Genomic DNA, 25,217 nt, shown 5'->3' on the forward strand with positions numbered 1-25,217 from the left:
ATCTTCTAATGGCTGCTTCCAGCATGATAATGCACCGTATCACGAAGTGAAACTGGTTTCAGGAACATCACAATGAGGTCAGTGAGTGTATTTGAGTTCTAAATCTACATCATTTCAGAGATAGGACTACTTTTTCAGAGGCAAGTATTAGTCTTAGACATGTAAGTATTGACATTTTGCATTGTATTGTATCACACCAGGGTGGGAAGTGGTAGCTCTGTGGTTAAAGCGTCATAAGGTGATAAGTTCAAAATGCCAGCACCACAAAGCTGTCACTGCTGGGCCCTTTGAGCAAAGCCTTTAACCTGCAGTTGTATAAATGAAACAAATGTAATTCTCCCTGGGTAAGGGTGTTTATCTGCTCAGCAAATTTGTAGAGTGTTTATTTGAGTTCCTGTAACCTAAACAGTATGAAACGGCAGAACAGCTGCTCTCTGGATTTTCTTTTGGTTTTGCGCACCATTTTCTGGAGACTGTCGTATGATAAAAAAAAAAATGAAAATCACTGAGATGACTTTTTCCCCCTATTCTGATGCTGGATGTGAACATTAATAAGTGTATTTATATACAGTCTAACCGAGTCCTCTATCTTTTACGTGAACTTTATTTGAAAAAGAAATTTTCCACTCAGGCTTGTCACATTAGTTTCATTGGATTTGTGACTTTTTTTTTTTTTTCTTAATGGAATAAGCTTTCTAAAATATTCCATATGTGCTAGATTTTCTCTCTCTCTTTCTCTCTCTCTCTCTCTCTCTCTTTTATCATGCTGCAGCTCATATGCAGCAGGAGTACAGGAGCACAGTGTGTTTTCTTTCTTTAATGTATGCAGTGATATGATTACACAGGCCTGAGTGTCACCTCCTTTTTAGCATGAATTTCCTTGATATTAAATGTAAGCTGCTATAGGACCCAGAGGGGCCTCAACACTCTCTTTTCCAATGATGTTGTCAGCCATGTGGGTGCCCCCCTCAGAGAGAGGAGGAGTAATCAGGCTTTTCATCTCTAGAGGAGGAGAGCCAGGTTCAGGCTGACTGCCTTACGTCTACCGGCCCATGTGGGCTCACGCTTCTCCGCCTCCCCCGGCACACGGCAGAAGTCTTGGAAAAGATTTTGCACTGGAGTGTTTATTTTCTGTAGTTTCGGCATGTGTGTGTGTGTGTTTTAACATGTGTTTTAAATTACAGGCCTGGTTTGTACGATCTACACCACATTAAGTCATTTGTATCCTTTGTAGATAAGTGCTGAAGCGTGAAGTATCGAGTTCAGCATGTGAAGCTAGCTCTAAATGTTTCGAAATGTTACTTATGGTGGTTAATGGGGTGAACTTGCTGAATAAAAGCCAGCCACATGTGCAGGAGGTTGTAATGGAGGAAGTGATAGCTGGTGCTTTGCTCTTCTCTCAGAAACAGCTTGAACTAGGCGACGATAATTAATTGTACATTCATAGGAAACGGAATGACTAATTCACAACCTTTGTAAGGATTTTGCAATCGTGCATCTGGAAGAACCCTTAAAAGTGTAATAGTCAATTTTTTTTAATTTATTACTTGTATGAATAACCTGGAAAATATGTGTGACATGATTGAAAATTATGGTTGATGCCATGACCTCAGGCTGAGTAAACTTGTTTGGAAAACTGACTTCTGGTCCAGAATGATTGTTTGTATTTGGATGGGTTTCCTGTCAGTCATTTTTATAGACATTATGAGTCTCTGTGAACATGGAGGGGAACTGGATGGGTGGGTTCACAAGGAGTACAAAAAAATGAATCCATATACTGTACCAACTTAAACTACACCAAGAGAATGGAATTCTTGTGCTATTTCATATCCAGTCCCAGGTTGAGAAAATATTCAGGATTGCATCTCAGGCATCTCCGTTATATTTTTTCCCAGAAACTAAACGATGAGAAAAATGATATTCTCCTAATCAAAGCAGCAGTTTAGCAAAAGATCAAAATCACGTCTGGTTTCATTAAAGGGTAAAGTTTTCTTTATACAAACACTAGATCCAAAATCCCTTCATTTGTGTAGGTGTTAGAAGGCTGGAAGTATTATTCTGTTCTGTGCACCTCCCTAAAATAGCAGACGTACCGGGCTTGTAAGAAAATTAGTGAATTTAATTTCCTTGAGTAATGAAAATGTCATGCACCATTTAATAAAACTCCATGAAAAAAGCCAACATTCCTCCCAGCGCAGATAGCTGTGCCCTGTGGATTTGAAAGTTAGACCGCCTGCCCCTTTTGATGCTTTCGCTCGTTTTTGCTTCCTTTTTCTTGATGTGATTTCAAATTAATCAGAACAGCTTCTTTGTAAATACGAAAAGGAGAGGAAAAAAAAGAAAGAAAGAAAGTTGTTTGGTGTCGCCCACAACTCACAGCACAGCAATTTGCCTCCGCAGATAACTCTCTCTTTTAAACCTGGAATTATTTTACGTTTATGAGTTTGTCTCATCTTCAAGGTCAAAAATGTAATTTTTGCTCTTTCAAAGGGTTATAACCTTAAAAGGGAGCCTCATCCGAGGTGATTAATGAGAGACTCCAGCATTTGATGTTTCAACGTTGACATTTTAAACTTATATATTTTATATGCACGGCCGGGAGGAGGGGGGGAAAAAATGAAGCTACGCATTCATGTGGAATAAACGGTATTGCGGAGAAGAAAGGCCGGGCTGGGTATCATTTTAATAGAACAGTTAGAGTGCAATGGTTTTTCTTGGTGATTTTTATTTGAGGTTTTTATGTGTGCGCAAGCTGATTTAAAGGCACACTAAATCATTGGGGATGGGGAGTAGTGGATTATGCATTTAATCAAGTAGCAGGCCTTGGAAAAGTGGCTGGCCGAATCACTAGGGCATCGGCTCAGGGCCCTATAACACTCTGGCTGTCCTGAAAAGAGCCGTACTATTTCCACCTGCCTATGAGGTGAAATAAACAGACTTTATACTTGACTGTAAGGGGGTGCTGCACTTGCAGATTTAGTGCGTGATTTCCGGCATTTCTACGTGCATATGCAATCCCATGCTTGGACAAAGAATGGAATTGGACCCGATCGTCTTGTTCATAAAATCTCCCGAAAGGCCAGATTTGTTTTGAAGAAGCTCGGAGAGTTCTTGCAGGATGCCGGATGCACAATAGCATATTGCGATGGAGCAATTTTACGTGCGCTGGTAATAAAGCTCGGGAAATGGAAAGCGTAAGAATGCTGCAGTTAGCCATAAAGGCTCTAGAGTGATCTCGCATTCACACCCACGGCCCTGCTGTCATCCCGTCTCTCAGCTCCGTCACTCAACAATCGCATGTTCGGAGGCTCTAATGGAGACGGATATACGTGTGTGTGTATGTGTATGAAGGGGTGGGGTGTGTGTGGGGGGGGTGTCAAAGCCAGAAACGGCATGTAAGAACTTGCAGTCCGGTGGTGTTGGGAAAGCAAGCTGGCATGTGCACAGGTGGAGCAGTGGTGCGTTGTTTGATTTCTGCCGCCCAGAGCTTGGAAAGGAGAGAGCTAAAGGTAGACCAAGTATACACGCCACTCAGGGCCAGTGACGGCACCGTGTTAGCCGTCAGACGTCAGATGAGACTCAGCCCTGCTTTTCCTGTTCATAAAACATACCCATTATTGCTGGCCCATTGAAAATTAATATGTGCTTAATGCTTGATGACTTGCATTTTCCTGAAGGACCACGAAAGCTTTTAGCTCACTGGTTAATTTATATGTGACAGCGTTCTGCCTGACACTGCTGTAAAAATGCATGATGGCTTTATCGCGTTCACAATTTGCTGGAAAACAACAGAAAGTTCTGGGGTGAGGATGAGAAATAGCGCGTCAAGGCTCGGATGCTCAGAGATAGCAGTGTATGTAATAAGGTTTAAGAATTAGGAATTGAGCATAGGTATAGAAGTCAAGGCTCTTGTGGAATGCTTGATTCTGATTGGTCAGGAGGTGTTGATTAGTTTTCTGTGACTGCAGCTCTGACAGTAAAACCTACAGTATCATGTATACAGTACTAATTGAGACCAGTTATGAACCTGAGTGTTATAGATGAAGTTGTGGAATCATCTGAGCCAGAATCGCCACATTATGCTGACACTGCTGGCATATTAACCCCCTTTTAAATGAAGTGGGTGTGGCCCCCTTCGTTTAGACCACACCTACTTTTTGGAGTTAAAATATCCAGATACAGATTAGCTGCATTGCGTTATACATAAACTTGTTGATATGGTTTTTTTCTGTAAGGACATGTTTATTTAGCCTTTTGGGAGTCATTTTTGGGAATGTTTGGGTGGAGTCTCCAGTGTCAGAGCTTGTTGTGATGTATGTTTTCTGACATGGGAATGTCTTCAGGACAGGATTGCTTACTCTTTTTTTTTAGTTGGCAGTATTTTTTTGGCCTTATAAACTTTAAGACGGAGAAAATGTTCGTAGCTAAACAAGTAATAACAGAAACTTTCTTTTTTGTCCGATCCACAATATTAAATGCAACTATAAATCGATAAAATGTATAAATGTTCTTAAATAAAGGATAAAATAAAATAGGTGAATGAAACAGGGGAAAAAAACCCTGAAAAACACATCTCAGACGGTTCATTCTCTACATAGCAGGTGCCAATTTCTGTGTGTTACAGAGGTTTTGCATCTTTGTGGGGTTAAATACCTTATACTCAGCTGACTTATTACAATTCCCAGCTGAGATTTGGACCAGTGGTCCTGTTCCTGAACCTGTTTGAGCCAAACACAACAATTTTGTGGGAATTATGGAAAAAAAATGATTAAAATGTGTGTGAATTTAATGTATGTAAAGTTCGTTCATCAACTCCATGTGTTCATGTAGTACTCTGTCGTCTGTTTAAGATACTAGAAACTATCATCCATTTTAAAAATGGCTTCAAAAATCAACATTGTATCTGGCTAGTATTTGTATTTGTTTTCTCTTCCTATTTGCTCCGGTGGGGGATTAGAGGTGCCAGTCATGCTGAGTGACAGCTCTCAAATCGCATGCTTTCAGCAAAGTGGCTGATTTTTGTCAGGCCTTGTCAGCGAGACAGAGCGGCGTTATCAGGAGCACCTTGTTTGGAGACGCGCAAAACCGCTAAACCCGCAATTCATGGGAGATCTGTTTACAATCTGCGGCAGCCTCTGACTGCTAAGCAGGCTGCAGTGATGCACCGGCGGCTGCTCCGAGGAGAGGAGCTGAGTGATTACCGCAGCCGTGCCGAGAGAGCGTGTAGACCAACAAACAGTGCTCACACACACACACACACACGCTCAGAGAGAATCACAGAGAGCTCTTACAGTCTCTCTGTCCCTGAGCTGGTAAAAAGATGGTAAGGATTTATTAGTTAATCTGTGATGGAAAGTTAGAATTCCCAGGATCCATAGTGACTGACCAGGATCCTGAAAAGATTCCTGAAGATTGGTTTGAGATAATGTGCAATACTACAGACGGTCTCTGGAGTCAAAAAAGAAAAGAAAAATAGAAGAACAGGTAACATCCTGAAGCACTAGGATTTTGTTCAGTGTAATTTATGTCTTTAGCAAAAGCAGGTGTGTGTGTGTGTGTGTGTGTTGTAGGTTTACAGCTCATTAGTTCTGTGGGTCAGAGACTCTCTTTTGCTTTTTTAGTAGCAGTACGATGTGTCGTGTGTCATATGTCATACAATACGGGGCGTACTATTATAGGAATATAATCAATTTCATGGACGTACTATTAAACACAAAATAATAAAATATGAGACATACTATTATAGGAAAATCATCTTTCACAGGGTGTGCAATTAAAGGAAAATTATCAATCGTGAAACGTACTATTATCAGTGACAGGGTTGTGTATTGTGGCCCACTGTAGAGTTTTTGTTTCCACCCTAAGCTAACGTTATTTCCAAGTGTTTTTATTCTTTTTAGACCAATTTTTAAATATTATTTATAAAAAAAATACCCATTCTATTTATCCATTTAGGGTTACATTATATAATATTTCAAAATATTATTTAACATAAATTCATTCAGATAATTCATCGTAAGAGTCATCCCCTTACAAGCCATCTCTTTTGTTTTTCTTTCTCTTGATTTAAAAAAAAAGAAAAGGAAAATACAGCCCTGAAGGCTTTCCCATGCCGGAAATCGTGTAGCTGTGCTTCTGACTGTTACAGAGCTCCTTCTTCTCCTTCCAAAATGCAAATGAAACATTTCCTTACAGAAACCTTCACCATACCAGTGACTGAGCTGCGTATTAGAGACTAAGTTATGTATTAGAGCTAGTGTTTAGAATAGAAACCTCATTGTAACCGGATCTACTGACTAGTTGTTACAGGAACAGAATTAACACATTCTGACCAATCAGAATCGAGCATTCAGTCCAACAGCTTTGTTTTCTAAAGCTGGAGTCTTCTATTGTTGTGATCCGTTAATAAACAGAAGCTTTAACATTTCCCCATTTTGTTATTTTGAGGAGAAATCCTTTAAATCTGAATTCAGCCAGATTGATTAAAATGCAGGTTATGTATTGCCTCAGCTATTAAAAAACTAAATTTATATCCCAGTAAAAGTTAATAATATTGAATCTACTTCATCTATTATTTAAAATGTCCAGTTTCCCATCACAGGAAGTAGTATATGAGCAGGAATTAAGCTTACGTGGGTTCTTAATAAAAATAAATATTAATAATGAGGAAAAATGAAGAGAGGTGACGAAGAAAAAGACATTTTACTCCACTTCGTCCTGAGTAGGAGATGTTTTATTTACGGCAGCACAGACCGAGTGAGAGCATTGCTAGGAAACGTCTGTGTACCGCATCTGGGACTTTGATATATATTACGGCTTTGTAAATAAATCCACACAAAGTGGCAAGGGGAGAATTTTATCTGAAATGTGGTATTTAGGAGATTCGGAGTGAATGATGATATGTGACAATCAGTCACAGCAATTAGTGTTGCTGTTAAGAGGCCTTTTTGTTTTCTCTCACCCATACAGAATGTCACAAATAAATCCTCACTTGCATTTGCATATTAATTGGATCGGAGACGTCAGGCATCTTTCATTAAGCAAAATGATCTGCATATTTGGAGACATAAAATAGTTTATTTCGACGTGGGAAAAAGAAGTCATTGAAAATTGACCGCGCTGTGGATGGAGCTTGACATGTTAACCCGTCAAGTGCCGGATGTGGCTGGTGTGCCTGTTTTTTCTTTTTTTTTGAAGCCAAAACCCTAGAGTTTCTGAGGGAATTGGGCTTTGTGAGTTAAAACAATCAAACAAAGCCGAGCAGCAAAGAAGACGTTTTCTGGTGCCGTGTATGGACTGAATTCAACGGTGATTAAATACGCTTTTTAGATCGTGTTTGCATAAGAACGGCGTTGTCCCTCGCGTGGAAATGTATACGACTGATGTTTGAATAAAAGCCAGGATCCTTTCAGGTTATCTCAGCACTTTGGCTACAGGCTGTCTCACGGTCTAACATCTTACTGTATATGTAATCAGAACACTGCATAGACTCACAGAATTGGGAAGATTTATGGCTTTATAATTAAATGCTACACGATCTATTTGCACGGCCGTTATATTTTTTTTTCCTGCCGTACTGTACTACTACACGAGCTTATAAATGTGTCTGTCAGATGAAAAGCAAATATGACCGAGGACTAATTCGAGATGGCAAGCCAGCGCAGACCTGGAGGGAGCCGAACGTGTCGGGATGTTTGCGCGTCGGCGTAGCCGTGCTTTGTTTGCCGTCGTTCTGAAGGGAAAAATCGACATCGGTGTGGTTCGATATGATTAAGGCAGGGGGAGGACGGTAATGGAAGGGCTGTGTATCGAGGGGTCTACATGGTTAGGGGCTAGACTTGTGAATAATTTGATTAGGTTGCAGGGGAATATATCTGAAGGATTATGTAAATGGACTTGCCCCCATGCCGAATTCTTTTGAACTCCTCAGAACTCGCATCTGCTGGGGTCGGCAGCCAGACAGGACGGCTTGCCTGCGCCGCCGCTGATTCCTCTGTGTTTCCGTGAAGTGTTTAAAGGTCATATCGGGAACAAACAAAATTGCCCCTGATAGAGCTGAAAGGGCTTCTGTCATAAATGGCTCAAATTTATCTTTTGTTGATTAAAAATGAATGATAATTGTGAATGCATAAACATTCGCGCACCAAAGATTGGGGTTTAATGTGTTTATTATCCCATCATAATTAGTCTTCATAGCCTAGGCACTAACATTCTGTCTAAGCCACATACACACACACACACACACACACACACACGGTAGTACACACTGAGTATTTTCCAGGCATTTTCTAGCCTGCCGTCTCACCCGTCTTGATTATGAGATTTTTTTCCCCCTTGGCCTTATTTGGTATATTTCTGGGTGGGGATGTGTTTGTGTTGGGCTCTATGGCAACCAAAGTCAAGGTGACCAAGACCATGTTGAACACATTAGATTAGCCGAACACAGACACAGAGACAATGCAGCCTGCACAAAACACAATTTATCTGCTGCCTGATTGGAGGCCTTTCAGAAAGCAGCCCCGTCTGCCTGCCTGGACATCCGTCTGTCTGGGGATTTATTACCGGGTGAGTGTGAGCACTGCTCTTCTGCTGCTCTGCCTCTGGCTGTGTGTGTGTGTGTGTGTGTGTGTGTAGGCTGAATGGACCAGCAATGGACCAATGTTGGGCCTGTTAGATAAAGCAGATTGGACTGTACTACTGTTCGGGGTGGAGTTTTAGACATGCATGGGAGCAGTTTTATTTCACAGGAAGACATTTTCAGTTCTCTAAAAGCTGAATCTAGAATGGATATTAGGTATTTTTTTTCTGTTTATTAGGTTATTAATTACAGAGTATATTTATTAATTTAAGTTATTGTGTGTATTTAGGGTTTTTTAGATATATTGGGAAAGAATATAATAATAAAATGAGTGTGGAATCTCAACTGCTCCAAAAAATTTAAGAACTATTTAGAACTACTATGATTAAAGAATTTCACTGCACAGTCACTTCCTCGATTCTTCTTCATATCCATTTACATGTAAACCTACACTTACCGGCCAGTTTATTAGGAACATGTGCAACTTCACGCAGTTATCTGATCAGCCAATCAGCACAGTGGATGGAATCCTGCAGATACAGATCAAGAGCTAGAGTCAAACATCAGAATGAGGGGAAAAATGCGATCTCGGTGATTCTGACTGCGACATTTGATCTAGTGATTTTTCACATAGCAGTTTCTAGAAATTGTTGGGCTGAAAATCCTTGTTGATGAGTTTAAGCTGAAAGGAACTTAAATAATCACTCTTTACACCCGTGTTGAGCAGATAAAGCATCTCAAACCACGTAAGATGTCAGAACTTGAGGCGGATGGACTACAACCGCTGTGAGATATCTGACTCTACATTGAGCACAAACTCATCAAAAGTAAATAGATTATAAAAGAGAATTAGGAAAGCGTATCCTGCTTTCCCCCCCCCCTCTTAATCATCCCAGACGTTCCCTGTTTAGGAAAGTTATCATCCTTCAAGATGATGTAGATATAATCAGCTGTAGGGTGAAAAAAAAGAAAAAGAAAATAGTCTTTACACATCACCGAGTAGCGGAAAGCTCAACTCAACTCCGTTTATTCAATTTCATGAAAATCCCTGTGAAAAATCATCCAATTACTGTTATAATAGCTGCAGAATCTGAAGGGCTTAAATCTTCTAATTCTGATCTTAAATATCTCATTAAAGCCATTTAAATTCATAATTAATACATAATAAATGAATTTGTTTGAACATTTCTGTGGTTTTCTAATATCAGCAGGCGTATATTTAAACAGATTGTTTATCACGATCACGATCGATTTCCGAAGCAGTTAAATGCCACGAAGTTTAGCAGCTGAGCTCAAATCTGGCAGCTCCTGCACATAAGCAGCGGTAATAATTTATTCTCTCGTCAGCGCCGGATCTGTGGCTCGGGCTCTGCGCTCGAGCCCGACGCTTTTCCGAGGGGAAGTGTTAAAGAATGCTTCATAGAAAGTGCAGCATGCTTTCCTGTGCTGTAAAAGTAATCTCTCTGGCAGACGTTAGATCCTCAGCCTTCAGAACATAGATGGGAAGGTGGAGAAAATCAGAAAATCCGAGCTGTTTTGCTCGTGCACGATTAATCAGTGCTTCAAAACATGAAGGAGTGAACAGAGAAGTCTGTAATGCTGTACGCCTGAGATGATCTGTGAGAGGATTTTTATTTAATTATTTATTTATTTTTTTGTAGTGAAATTTCGCTCTCTGTCTGTGGCCTTGTGAGTGAGTGTGGAATGCACAGTGAAGCTCATGGCCCTAACAGGAAAAGTGTAAAGCACAGTGCTCGCTCTCTCACACACACACGCGCACACATGCGTAAACATACACACACACATTTCTGCATCAGAGGCGTCTTAGGATAAACTTTTTAACACGCAGCTGTTTTAAGGTTTTTCCTCTGAAACACGCTAGTCCGTAGTCCACTCTGGCTCTCAGCCACTTGTCACTGAGTTTGTAAGTGATTTAAGAGCGACAGCTGGATAACCAAGATTTTATTTATATATGTATTCAGATTGCTTTTGCTGCTGGCCAAGCTCATTCTGGACTTCTGTGTTTGCATTGTTATCTACTGTAGAGATTTGCATTAAGCAGCTAAAATAAGAGTGGAAAAGAATAAAATGGAAATCTTCACCGGAGGGCAGGCTGAATCTGAAAAGCGTCCTGCTTCCTCTTCAGAATCTCACGCCGGAGAGGAAAACAACATTTCTCAGGAAGGGTCAGGGACAGGCTTGCTCTGCTTTTGTCCACATTTCTTCTGATAGCTGGAAAAGAAAAAAAAAGAAAAGTAGAAATAAGTAGTGTGTTTGAGGGGGATGGGGGACTGATAGAGAATTCAGATGTGTGTTTGTAACCTACTCTGCACAGTTCATGTCCTCTAAAGACATTCTGACACCTACTACTGTGTGTGTGTGTGTGTGTGTGTGTGTGTGTGTGTAGGTTTGGGGCAAGGGAGGTGACGGGTATAATAGAAAATAATGCTGCTTTGGAGTCACCTGGATTTTTGATCACGCCATGTGACTGCGTGTGCGTGTGAGGAGAGATCCAGAGACATTATTACCCTTGAGAGGTGAAAGGTCAAGCATTAAGCAAACTGCCTGTTTCGAGGCGCGCACTAGAGATCTCACTCCTCTGGCCCTGGAAATCCTCTAGCGTCTTGTCTAAATAATCAAGAAGTCCTTCGGCGTAGATGCTGCCCGTGATAAATAAACACCAGAGACCGAGACTAAACACGTTATTATGGTGGATATGGATGCGTTCTCTGAAACTGTGTGGATTTTCCCCTCCCTCACTTCAGATAAAGCGAGCACCTTTGCGTTATCTAAGAGCTTTCTTTTCTTACTTATATTTTTTCCCATGTTAGGAAACTACAACTACGCTACAAAGTTTACCTTTGATCCAGATTTCTCTTTTTTTCCTTCTTGGTCCTGATTTGTTTTTTGACCTTCTAAAAAGGAACACTAAGTTTCGACCTCATTAATTAAAAAAAAAAAAAAAAAAAGGAAAAACAATAGAATGGCCGGAAGAAGGAAGTCACATCATATCAAAAGGAGATTAGAAACTGAAGAAAGGGCATTAAAATTCTCCTTGGGTAAGGGGGGGTAAAAAAAGAAAGTCAACACTGAAATGACAAGCGCTCCGAGTTTATTTTTCGATCTGGTTTCTATCCGTCGCCTGATATTTGTCCGCTTATTAACTTACACAGCTGTATTCCGGTTGCTCCTGTCCGTTAAAACTCCTGACTGACTTCAGTAGCGGCCTTTTTTTGACTCAGTGCTGCCATGTACTTGTTGACAAATATGTGGCACTCCTGCAAGAGACACACACACACACGGCACATTATCACACACTCAAAATAACCCAGAATGCCGGTGGTCCCATATTAGGTAATGCAGCTCTACCAGAAAGGAAGTGAATGAGAAATTTATTGACAAGCTGGTGTTAGTGCAGCTCTGCAGGAGGAACAGCGTGACCTTCAGCTCAGGACTGCACACAACCAGCACTATATCACCTACCAACACAAGCCCGGGTGTCAAAACAGACTAAAAACATGTACAGCCTTGAGTAGTCTTCGAGTTTTTTAATAAAATCATGTCTATCTTGACAAGCATCCATGAGTCATTGTGTGTTTTGGAGGAGTTTCTACTTTATGTATTGAGATTTCACTCAAATCCTATTTGCCATTCTCCGAGCTTCACGTCTCTGTCCAATCTTTCTACTCGACATCCCACATCAGTGTATTTTTGTGCCTCTAATGACTTTTTAAAAGCTAGTTTTTCTTTAAAAAACTAGTCAAACTTCCCATCATGCAAAACGGCATACAATATTGGTACAGCAAGAAAAATGTTATTTTAAAAAATGGTCTATAATTATGGAAAATAATTAAATATGTTCCATATTTGACCTCTTTTTACTGATGTACAGTAAATCTCGACATGAATAAAAGTAAGTCTACATGTAAATATACTCAAGTATTTAGAAAAAAAAAAGGAAATATATATTTAATAGGTGAAACAAACTGACTCCAGCAGTTCGCTAGTTCACTAATGACGCCATTATTATTAATTAGAAATGAGCATGCTGCTTAGCTAATGATTAATAAGCCTGAATGAACATTAGCTACAGGACTCAACTAGCTAGTCTAACTAGCCAGCTTGTTTATCTTACAATAATTTCAGTTATTTAGTTAAAAAGCAAGCTAGCGAAAAGACTTTTAAAAAAAATGACAATTTTGCTAATTTGAGTAGCTGACTAATTAGCTCACTTGGCGATTTAACAAACTTAATGTTGATGGTTTTTTTGAGTTGATGATAAATATTAAACGTTTAATTTTTTCATGGACGTCTCATCATGAATCTTGCCAAATACAACATCTTACAGTCAGAATTGCAAATAAATAAATAAATAAATAAATAAATAAATAAATAAATACAAAGTACAATTATTAAAATATATTTTTGTAGATATTTTTAATTTTTGGAAAGTGCAGACATTCTGTTTACATCTAAAAAATATTTTGAAATTTCTATGACAGAATTTGGATTTGTTTATTTTAAAGTTATTTATTCATGAAGTGTTCAAATAAACTAGATACAGCTGCAGTAAGAGTCGGTTCTGTGTATTGTGTTCCACCACTGGACTTCCAGAGATAGTGCTGTCTTTTGTACTGCCCCTCACTTGAATTTCGTTCTATTTTTATCGTGATTTTTCTCCTTGAAAAGGAGCAAAGAGAGGGTGGGAGGCGGCGCATGGCGTCCCGGCCCCCTCTTTAGGAAAAGTGACACTCTGCCTTTAAAAAAAAAAAACCTTTTGAGCAGGGAGATAAGGAATTTAGTGGCTTTATCAGAAATGCCTCTGTTTAATTTAACAGGGTGAGGCACTTAGGCTCTGGCACCGGCCTTTTGGCCCTAGTGATAAATTTGCAAGAAAGTGGAAAAAGCTCGGAAGCTCGAGAACAGATTAGTGGGTTACAAATATAGAAGTGACACTATTAGTCAGGTGCTCGCCTCAACAAGTGGCCAGCTCTGATAGGAGTGTGTGCTGGAGGCTGTGCTGTTTCTGCTCCTGCTGCCGGATTGATTGCAGTGTCAGGCTGATTGGAGCAGTGAGGCATGGTCCGTTTGTGTTTCCCATAACTACTGACCTCGTCTCTTCCTGCTCTAGGCTCTCGTTCTCTTTTCCTCGTTCTCCCTTCCTGCCAGCTTTCCCCTTTCCTCCCTCCCTCCCTCCCTCCCTTACGCTCTGCAACAGTTGGTGTGTGTTCATCTTGGCTGCGCTCCATGGTCTGTTTGATGTGGTTTGCAGAAGTCCCGATCTACAGTCCCTGGCCACTCTTTCTGTCATCGGTAGACCTGCTGTCTCTTCAGCCTCCATTGACTCCGTTTAACCTCCGCCTACCTACGGCACGTTTAAACAGCTGCTCACCTCCCTGCTCTTCTCTGGAGATGAGAAGAGTGTTATTGTGTCATTCTGTCAAGCGCTGATTCTGTGTTTGCTGTAGGATTCCAGTGTTTCACAGACTCAGGCGCAGACTCTTTGGCTTCTGGATTCAGACCTTTTGCACAACAAACACGTGTTGTGTCTTAACATAAACTGTTCGGGGGTGGCGGGTGGGGTGTGTATATGTGTGTGGGGGGGGTATCCTAATGATGTCATGAATCACTGAGCCAAAGCAACAGCTGAAATTCTGATTTTCAGGCATAAGTTAGCCACGTATGCTGTCGCTGCTTCTGAACCATACAGCACTAAGTTGCATTCCTCGCTGAAGATCTGAAGAGCATGCTGTATTTTCCATAAAGAGAGAAAGAGAGAGAGATAGAGAGAAAGAGAGAGAGAGAGAGAAGGGTACAGCAAAGACAAATGGCCCTGCACGAGTCACTGTTGATTCAGAGGACTGTGCCGAAGAGAGGCAGTGACCCTACATGGGCACCTTTCCTGCCTATACCGGCACGTATAAGGTAAACCGATAGGCGAAATATCTCCCACTTACACAAAAGAAGGCAGGCTGGAAGAGGGCAGACAGGACGGATATGGATTTGCTCACAAAGCCGATAAGGTCTCGTTTTGGAAATAAATAGTCTTTGCCAAGAACATTCAGTCATGCTAAGTGGAAGAGAAGCTCCAGTTCACAGCGGCTGCATACTGGACCATCTACTCCCAGGAAAATGATATTATTAAAACCTGCAGTTGGTCCTGTCCGTTCGCAGGGAATTGCTTTGAACTATTGACATATTTGTAGTGAGACTTAAAGGTATCCAAGCAAATCGTTTTCACCAGTTTACTTTGTTTAGGATAAATTGATCCATTGTGCATTTTTGCAGGAGACTAAAGTACTTTATTAATCCTCAAGGGCAAATTTAGCACACAATAGAATAGCCTCAACACAAGAGCATGAGAGAGGACTAAGACTTGAGACTTGTGCACCATAAACCCCCAAAAAACTAAGAAAGCGTGAATATGCAGTACATATACATATTCATAACTCTCTAACTTATTTACAGACTGAGATTTCTGTACAGATTAATTACACGAAAATTATTAGACATGTTTTATTAAAACCTGATTTTGTGAATAAAAACTAGGCTCTGCTTTTATGTATCACTGGGTGATTAAACCCAGAATGGGACCGTGGTCCAGTGCAGGGCATCACAAACTCAACTGGGACAATTCAGAGTAGACAATCTGCCTACTAGCTTGATTTTTCAAGATCTGAGGGGAAACTAGAGAACCCAGAGAGAACATAGGGAGAACTTGCAGATTCCTCACAGACATTATCTCGAGATCAGGAGTGAAGTTTGTGAAGCGGTTTAGCTTCCTTCCGCACCGTCACGATGGACATCTTCCACAACAAATAAACGTGTTTCAAGAAGACATTGTGGATATAAGAACTTAATTATTATGAAATGAGCTTTTAAGGAAAAAATCCCATTTGCTTACAGACACCCTTATCTAAAGGGACATACATTTATCTCAAGGGCCTTTTTAGTCCAATGCCTTGACCACTGATCTACCACTTCCCTAGTCGGGTATCTATGTAAAGTTTTTAAAAGCATGTGACAGAGTCGAAGTTAATGTCATTTTATATATAACCCTGTCTGTGATGTAAAATAAAAATAACTAGTGTTAGAAATCTCACCCTCTCACTGATCGACTGCGTTGTCATTTTCCATAAACGTTGCTTCGATCTCAAACAATTGGCTTAAAGATGATTGGGTATTTAAATAAATTAAAAATTAAACACACACACACATAAGAGAGAGGTCAGTGCAGCATGTGTGAGTAATGAGTGAACAGAATTTGAGGATTAACTCGAGAGCTGGATGGATGTGTCAAATACGTGATCCTAGCGAGGATGAAAGATCTCACTTTCCTTTTAAGTCAGGTCCCAGTACCGGGTGTGATAACTGGCATGTAAACACACTCGGCTGGCCCTCGGGCGCTGTCCAGGAGAGCAGGACTCTCAGTTTCAGGGCCAGGCGGAGATGTACAGGGAGCAGACGCTGCTGTCACGTCACGCTCACCTCCTTGTATCAGCCTGCGGCTACACATGCCACCATCGTCTGCCTCATGCATGCCAGCCACCTCACACACACACACACACACACACTACAGCTATCAAAACAGCTTTTAGTTGGTTCTCAGTCCACCGGCACAAGCGATATTACTTATTTCCTGACGCATCGTCTCCGTTTTGTGTTTTCAGATCTATGATGTATGATCCAGCTGCACTGCTGAGGAACAATAGTCTACTTATAATCTATCATGATGGTGTCACAGGATTTGAGGAAATCTTTTCATTCTTGCTCTGTCCTCTTCTGGCTTAAAAACTCCCACAGATTCGCTCCATAGACGTGATGACAGAGAAGAAACTATTTTTGATTTTCAAAGCAACTTTTTGTTTGACGGGTTTTAGTGGTGCCACAGAGAATTATAAAATACTAAATAAATGTTACTATTGTGCGTAAGGATCTTTGTGAAGGGAAAATCAGTCACAGGATCCTTATAAGTACAGATTTTTTTAATTACAGTTCAAATATCAGGCACATTATTTAAACATAAAAATTTGCATGATATTTGTTGGGGATATAATTGTTTTTTTTTCTCCTCTAACTTTCCAAGAAAGAAAAAGAAAGCAATTGTTATTAGATTTAAGTTGATATTAACTCCATGGACCAACAAATCTATAAAAAAAATCCACAAAAAATTCGAATAACCTTGAAAACCACTGTGATTTCGAACAGGATAACAAAATCACAGAAACTGGAGTAAGGTCCCTGGACCCCACATTGAGAACCACAGCTTTAGGAACACAAACCAGTTCTCAAAGTGGAATAGTCACATGATCATTCAGCAGTGCCAGGACTCTATGTTTTACTGACGCTGCAGTTTATGCAGAGATCATATTAAAGTTTTTATTATCCTTGTTATAGTCATCAAGTTGTTTTACGCTGTATAAACTATAGTCTAATTGGGCCACAAGAACTGATGTTTAATCTAAGCACAAAAAAATGTGTCATTTTTAATAAAAAATTTGCTGATAATTTGAACATTTTGAAAAATCTACAAATTGTAATGTTGTGATATTGGGTTGTTTGGGAGTTTTGAAATAAAACATGAACATATACAAGATAAATACAAATGAAATGCCTAATGTGCCTGATATGTAAATATATAAATTAATAATTCTGTTAGTTATGTGGGTCCGTGGGGTTTATTTTATTTTATTTTATTTTATTTTATTTTATTTTATTTTATTTTATTTTATTTTATTTTATTTATCTATCTGCTTGTTGTGTATTTGTTGTATGCATTATAATTTTTGTTTATTTGTTTTTTTTTTGTTTTATATAAATCCCCCCCCCCCCCCCCAAAAAAAAAGGAATCTTCTTTTAGGAACCAAGAAAAATGGTGTTTTGAAGACATTACTCAAACGAACGTTTTCTAGCACTTTTTCCCTTTTTGTGTGAAAGCGTAGTTTCGGTATTTTGTCATGGCAACCCAATTTTCCCATCACATTACCATCGGCATCATGAGCGTATGGATTTCTAAAAGAGATAAAGATAAAGGTAAAAAATGCCATCCCTTTTTTTGCACAGGCTTTCTTTTTCCTTTCCGGTGTTTAGCGACATTTAGTTGCTTACAGATCAACAGCCAGAAGAGAGAAGTGGCTTAGATTTAGAAAGTATTTTTAACTGAGGCCAACAGGGATGAAGCTTTTAAACCTGATTACTTATTAGGCAAATTCTCCCTTATTGGGCATGAGATTTTTTTTTTTTTTTGCAAATGTATTTAAATGAGCAAAGCCTGATAAATGAACAGTGGCGCCAGTGATTAATTAATTGAATAATTAATGAGATGTATGCCTATTAATAATGCAGCTCTGTATTGTCCTTCAAATAAGTGTTTTTTTTTTCCCACAGATTGGACCAGGAGGCTAAAAATAACATCTTAATAGATTTCTAAAATGTAAAGCACTTCAGATTGTGCCTTTTTGTGAGTGATTACAGTGTTTATTAATTAATATTTAAAATATTTTAATAATGAAGGATGTGTGTGGCGGGGGAGACGTAGCCCACACATGCAGTGAGTGTGAGTGGCTGATCCGTCCTCACTCACAGCCCTGCGTACTGACACAGTTCAGGCCCTAATACTTGTCTATTCCGATTAGGATTAGTTTGTGTCACAGCCACTGAGAGAGAGACGAGGGCTGATAATCTAATAAATCGAGATAAAAAACACAGAGATTGGTTTACCGAGGAGCGGGATTTAGAGCTAGGCATCTCCGAGCGACACGGGGATTAGACAAGCTTTTGATGCTGCTCTCTGCAGGCGGAGGCCGGCCACATGCACAGGGGCACGCAGGGGGAGAGAGAGATATGCTCAGAGAAACAGAGAGCGAGTGCGAGCTAGCCAGGGCTTTATTTTGCCAAATACACAGGAAGTTTAACTGGCAATGACAAGGTCATGCTAGGCCCCATACAAAAAGGCTTTGTTCCATAGGCAGATTAAACGGCTCTTCCACAGTTTTTACACTTTTGGATCATGTCAGACATGTTGTGAGTTAATCCGGACCGGAGAGGAAGCATTATGGCAGGAGGGGAAGAGAGAGACACACACACACATGCGCAGAGAGAGAGAGAGAGAGAGAGAGAGAGAGAGATTTCAGATATTTCTATTACAGTCTCTGGGAAGTCTATATGTTAAAATATCTAGCCTTTTTAAATTAATTAATTTGATTATAATTCCTTAGATTCATAATAATAATAATAATAATAATTATTATTATTATTATTATTATTATTATTATTATTAAAATGCTTACCTCTGGCTTACATTTCTGTTAGTCACCATAAAGCATCTTATTGTCACTATGGTCATTTATTCAGCATGGAGTTTAAGGTACATAGGGGACACTTTTGTTTAGCAAAATGTACTGTGTGTGTGTTTGTGTGTGTGTGTGTGTGTGTGTGTGTGAATACATATAAAATAATTCTGAAAAGCTTTAAAATGCCTTATGTATGCAGACTTTTGGGACATGCTGTATAATTAGTGGATCTATGGTTTTGTCCAATCAAATAAAACTGAAGTGTCCTCTCCATTGAACTGAAAACACAATACCTTTCCATAAAAGAGGCTATAATTTGTTGGATTAATAAACAGTAATGTGGTCAAATATGACTAATGCTAATGCTACAGCCTAGGGCTAGGTTTTAAGGATGTAATGAAAATGTAAAACAACACAGGAAATGGATCCATGACTACAGAAAGTTTGTTTCCCTGATGCACACTTTTCCTGCTCTAACTGGTGCGTTGCTGATTTTGTTGAGCTGTACAGTAACGGAGGTGCGTCTATTTCACTCTTCTTTGCGTTTTGCTAACGTACACTCTCTGTGTTGTTGGCTTTGCATAGCTATGGCAACCGGCCAGGCCTGGGCATGTTGGAGGACTCTGTTTCACTTGGCTCTGCATTGTGCCTGGTGTTTGGAGCATTTCTCAAAAGAATTGTCAGTGTATTAGAAACTCAACATTGCTGCTCAGTGGACTGTTCAACGTCAGCATAGTTTTAAGAAATAGTTCGTTGCTATTGTTTTTCAACTATCTGTATGAGTAATTGGTTAGTTACATTTCTCTTGATTATTAACATATATAAACCTGCGTCCTGCTATTCAGGCGGAAGAAAGACTTTAATGGAGTATCTGGAACACCTTTATGCCGTCTTATAAGCACTCTGGATTATCTAAATAACCGCTGACATTCATTTAGCTCTTTCCATAAGCACATGCTGCTGATAATACCGGCTAAACTTGTATTAACCTGAATGATCAATCTTTTATTATTATTATTAATTTATTTTTAAATAAATATATAACCAGAAACGGTTAAACATCCTCCACAAGACTGAATATAATTCTGCTGCTCATTTTGATCATTTGAATCATTTCTGATTATTTTGATTGAGTCCATCTTTGTCAAATTGACTTTATTACTCTTATTATCAAGAAATGAATTCGAGGCCCGACTAATAAAGGCTGCGAGAGGCTGTGCAGTCAACCTCTGGCAAAATACTCTTTTTCCCTTTCTTGGGAGACATTTAGCAATATCATTTGGTAATTAACAGGAAAACGAGAGAGAAATAGAAAAGCCAATTACCTCTCTGAGGTAGCTAAAGGCCATTTTAAACTGTGTGCCCATGACATAATAATGTTTATGGTAAATATTATAGTTGGAGTCAGAAAGAGCCTGGCGTGAGAGAGAGCGATGGGGGGAAAAAAGGGGCATCAATCTGAGACTGAGAATAATTTATTAAGATCTGAGATGCACCAATTATGTGGAAAGGACCAAAAAGAAAAAAAAAAAAATCAGACTCTCCAGGAACCGCATACATGATTGCAATCTTGATTAAATCCCCCTGGATCTAATGAGTTGATTTTCTGCTGTTAATATTGCATTGGCTGATGATGGATTTGTTAAGATAATGGAACGAAGCTAAAATATAAATGACTCCCTGTCAAGGAGCAGATTTTTGTCATTTTGTGTCTGACACCTCCAGTGTCGGGGATTTGCCGAGGCCAGTTTGAGCTCAGATTGACCAGCTGTGGAATACTGATCGTGTTGTGGAGTGTTGTGTCCTCCTTTACTCGCGATAAATATGCTGTTTTTTTATTCCAAAGCCAGAAGAAAGGATTACTTCTCAAACTCCAAACTTACTTTAGGTGTTTTGTTTTTTTTTCTTCTTAGGCCCAGGCTGTAATGATCTATCTGCGAGTTGAAAATGCTGTGAATGGGCAACCGAAGGCTGGGCCTGACAATGAACTGTTTGTATTGACTTGTTTTTAGAGATGAATAAATGATGAGGCCTGTCTTGGGTGCAGATCTGGCCTGCTTGGTCTGTCTCACTTTCTTTTAAATGGCCTGTCACTTAGGTCAACAAGACGGCTGGAATTTGCGCTCTGTGCCATATTGATCACTTTTCATACATGAGTAACACGAGTGGTTTGCACAGCAGTGTGGAGGAAACATAATGCGAAAAGCATTAATAATCATACAGGATACTAGACTAGGGATTAGTGGAGGGTGCATTCATACACACACACACACACACACACACATACACACAGATGCCGGGAGCCCTTAGCTAGAGATCATGCATCATAAGAAAGTCAGGGTGGTTATGGTAACACAGCTAATCAAACGTGTCTGTCAAGCCCCATCTGGTTAACGGGAAGTTCAATAACAGAGTGGAATAATGGTGTTTTCTAAGACGGAGACTAAAAATATACGACAAGCATGCAATCAAGGGTTATTAGCTCATGCCGTGTTTCCTTTAAGCTCTCAGAAAATGGTTCCCTTACCAACCATAATCATAGGTAAAGTTTTGATTTTATGACATTTCCAGATTGCTGTTGGATGTCATAAGAAGTGCTCCCAGAACGTCTCTGCTTTCTCTAATCATCTTAATCGCTATTGTAGTCCATTTTCATGCTTGGCCTGGCCTCCCGACCCCCCACCGCTCCTGTGCTCTCTCTGATATTACCAGGGAAACTGCGTGATCGGGCCTCGCCCTCGGGCCTTTCTTCCGTGTGTCACTTTTTTTTGTCCTGTAACATGTTTTTGCTCAAAAGTTTTTTAATCAATCAAGGATAAGGCAGAAAAGCGGCTTTGTCACGGCTGGGCCCGGGGTCGTGTGATGCTTGCTTTGCATAGTGACAGGTCCTCAAAGGAACAGAAAGGAATATTTTGGGGGGAAAATTGTGGTTTCCATGGTGCTGGCACTTGTTGCGCACTGCTCCCTATTCTTTGCTCCCACGTGAGCGGGCCATTTCAAAGGGACAGACAACAAAAATTAGGGCAGGAGGGCAGGATGGGGCACAGAGGTAGCTGCCCTCAGACCCGGGCCTGTCCTCTCCAGCAGACAGCGGAGAAAAGCAGCCAGAAGTGACAGCAAAAAAGGAGGCCTATGCGCCTCTGTCAGCTCCACATAACGAGCGTTATTAAGTAAATGTTCGATTTTTCATTGTGCCATAGCTGTTGAAAAGAGGCACAGAGGGGAGCACATAGTATTTGAAAGGAACAAAGCTGGAGAGGAAAGATCGTGTACTTCAACGGCTCCAATCATATAACTTCAGTGTCACGCCTACGTCGAAGGCTTTCCTGTGGAATCTGGTGGCTGATTCTAATTTCTATTTCACTAAAAACAGAGAAAAAAAACATTTCTCTCTTCATTACAAAATATTGCCTAATACATTTGATTAGCAGCAACAACCTAAGTTGAAATATTTACACGAATTTCAGAAGCTCCTAGTATTTGTTATGCCCTAATTTTGCTTTAATGATAAAGAAATCATACAAATCCCAGACCAATGGTCCGCATAAGGAAGCCTGATTTCAGATTCCCGTTTGTCACACGCTGAACTGGCACTGGACCATCTAGTTAGGTGACAAACACATTTTTCCTATTCTCTACTGCATTAAGTGTTTTGGAGCATTGCTGCGGGTGTCTGCAGGTACAGGTATATAATTCATCTATGAAAAATAAATGAACCTGACGCAGGTTTGATGCAGAACGTCACCCTCTGATTATCTTTCGCCGCACCTTGCATTCTTTTCGCAGTTGTGTATTCTTCTTCGCTTTTGGGAATGGCTTAATAAGGTCAAGGTTTTCTTGCTTGTCAGGACTCTGTTGAACAATTTGCAATCATTTCCATAGCATCAACACCACCCACAATATCAAACAAGGTTACTGCCACCGTTCGACATTCCACACAGTGGAAGAAAAAAGACAATTAGTTGCCAATTTAGCGATGGGAAAAACCTGATGTATTGGCTTCTCGGTGCTTTCTTTCGCTGCAGCAGGGCCGCGCCACCCTTTTGGCTTCATTAAAAGGCGCTCTGTGTTCTTGATTGAGTTACTTAACCAATAAGCCTAACCAATAAGCCTTTCCTGGCAGGAAGCGAAAGGAAGGCTCTAAATGTCAGGTTTTCATGTCGGCCGTCCACTGCCTAATTTCCTTGCCAAAGGGATCCGGGCCATATGTGTCAATAATTGGCGAGCTGGTTTGTCTTTGAGATCCTCCACAATCTGCTGCCAGTCTGCAAGTAAAGGTTAAGGGAGTGCTGGGATATCTTCCTTGATGGCATTTTATCATGCAAGGCATGCCCTGTTTCCTGATGAATATATTAAAATTATTACTGTGCAAACAGACTTTCTAATTACTGACCTGCTTGCCATTGTACTCTGCGCTCTCCGTTCATGTGTTTTCCTCTCTCTCTCTCTCTCTCTCTCTCTCTCTCTCTCTCTCTCTCTCTCTCTCTCTCTCTGTCTCCCTCTCTCTCTCTTTTACTCTCTCCCACTCTCTCTCCATGCCTTGTTTATTTATCTGCACCAGTGAATGCAAAATACAGAGCAATGTCATTTCCATCCGCATGAAAATCATTTTGAAAATGCCAATCTTTCCTATTATACGGTGTAATTACAAGCCTTTTGATTATATATATATATATAAATATATATATAAACTGACTGGGAAATCCTCAAGAGAGGGTATATCTCATCGAAAGACGGGAAGTTTCAGATTCAGACTTTTTCGTCATTCCACAAACGGTTGTTTCAGAAACGTTAAGTGGTGTAAGTATATATATTTGTCAAAGAATCCACATTTCCCTGAAACCCGGTCAGAATGAAACATGAGAAACAACGTTATAGGTGTGTCTGCAATGCAGTAAAAATATTTTTGAGAATAAGAAACACCACACAATCTCATGACTGAAAAACTTGGCAAAAGCACTGTGATGATTGTAAATCTCAGATATGTGTTTCATTACCTTCTCAATTATGCTTTCCACTTGCTTTGGTGAGGTATGAGAAATATGAGGTAGATGAAAAACACATTCCTCGCTATTTTCTGATAGGCTTTTGTTTGTCAGCTGCAGCAGGTTTCTCCAGTTAGAAAGGCAAAAAAAAGCACGATTTCTATTTTGACTATTTTCATTTTCTACAACTCCGGTGCATGTACAATGGAAATTTTTTTCAACTTGTTGTTTACTTGACTGTGGAGGTGTTGCACAGGGCTTTGATCAGAAACCTGATAAGAGGCAGGATTTAAAGAAAGGGACACTGCAGTTCCTAACAAAGACAATTAAAGGAAAATGGAAGACAGCCCCCGTGGGTTAAAAATAGAAAATTAGCAACACGCATGCCAGAATGCACAACCCCCAATACCACCACCACCCCCCCCCCAGCCACTAAACCCACCGTCATCTTTCCGCCACCACCAAACTTACTGAACCTGCATTGTTATGTAGGATCAGATCTGCCAGTTCCTCCTCTAAGCTCCTTGTCACATTTTGACTTAATGAAGTGCAACTTGGAAGGGAATTGGGTTCATCATGCTAGTCGCACGATGCTCCCTTGTTGTAGCAAACAGGAGCAGCATGGGACCAAAGCGCTACAGCGCGAGTCGTTATCATTCCGGTCAGTCTGTTTAACACAAAATTAAACAAAGAACTAATTAGTGCCTCATGAATTAATAAATGCACTGTTGCCGAGTAGAAGTTGGGTTGCTGAGGGGAGATATAAAATAAGTAGGGAGACCAGGTTCGAATTATTATTACTTTTTGAGGCGCTTGTGCTCTCAAGGTTAGGAAACTTTGTGAGCTGTCACAGTCACTCAAGTGCATGGAGCATGGGGTGGGGGAGTGTGTGTGTGTGTGTTTGTGTGTGTGTGTGTCTCAGAGAGGCAGAAAAGCTTCTCTGTGCTCAGGCATGGACAGATGGCAGAGATCTGCTAGGAAGAAGTGCATGTTGAACAGGCGCATAGACACATCAAGTTAAACATGTGCATAAATCAGGCACCTTCAGATATTTATAAAGAATTTACTGAGGAGATTAGAGAAGACTCGTCATTTATTATTTCTTGATTTTGATCCAGCAGTCAACAAATGCTTCCTTACCAACATATCCGGTGTATATTTTTTTAATTTTTTTTAAAAATATTATTATATATTTTGTAGTTTGATGTACAGTCACTGAAAATAAAGAGAAATGCATTTTTATTTTTATTTATTGTTGCATGGGAAACAAGGTCATTGTGCACGCATTTCTGATGTGCAGTATTTGCAGTACTGCTTCTTTTTTTTTTTTTTAGATCTTTAGATAAAACTTAAGAATCCACT

At 40.1% G+C, this 25,217-nt stretch overlaps 1 long non-coding RNA gene across 1 annotated transcript in view; it reads left to right on the forward strand.

Annotated features, from left to right (window-relative positions):
* The window catches only part of LOC131365724 (uncharacterized), an 86,358-nt gene extending 69,171 nt beyond the window's left edge, over positions 1-17,187 (forward strand). The window contains exon 4 of the long non-coding RNA XR_009206738.1: positions 16,249-17,187. This is a non-coding gene — a long non-coding RNA (uncharacterized LOC131365724). The remainder of the gene's footprint in view (positions 1-16,248) is intronic.
* The last annotated feature ends 8,030 nt before the right edge of the window (positions 17,188-25,217 follow it).

Source organism: Hemibagrus wyckioides, linkage group LG15 (genome assembly GCF_019097595.1).
Source record: "Hemibagrus wyckioides isolate EC202008001 linkage group LG15, SWU_Hwy_1.0, whole genome shotgun sequence".
Lineage (NCBI taxonomy): Eukaryota > Metazoa > Chordata > Actinopteri > Siluriformes > Bagridae > Hemibagrus > Hemibagrus wyckioides.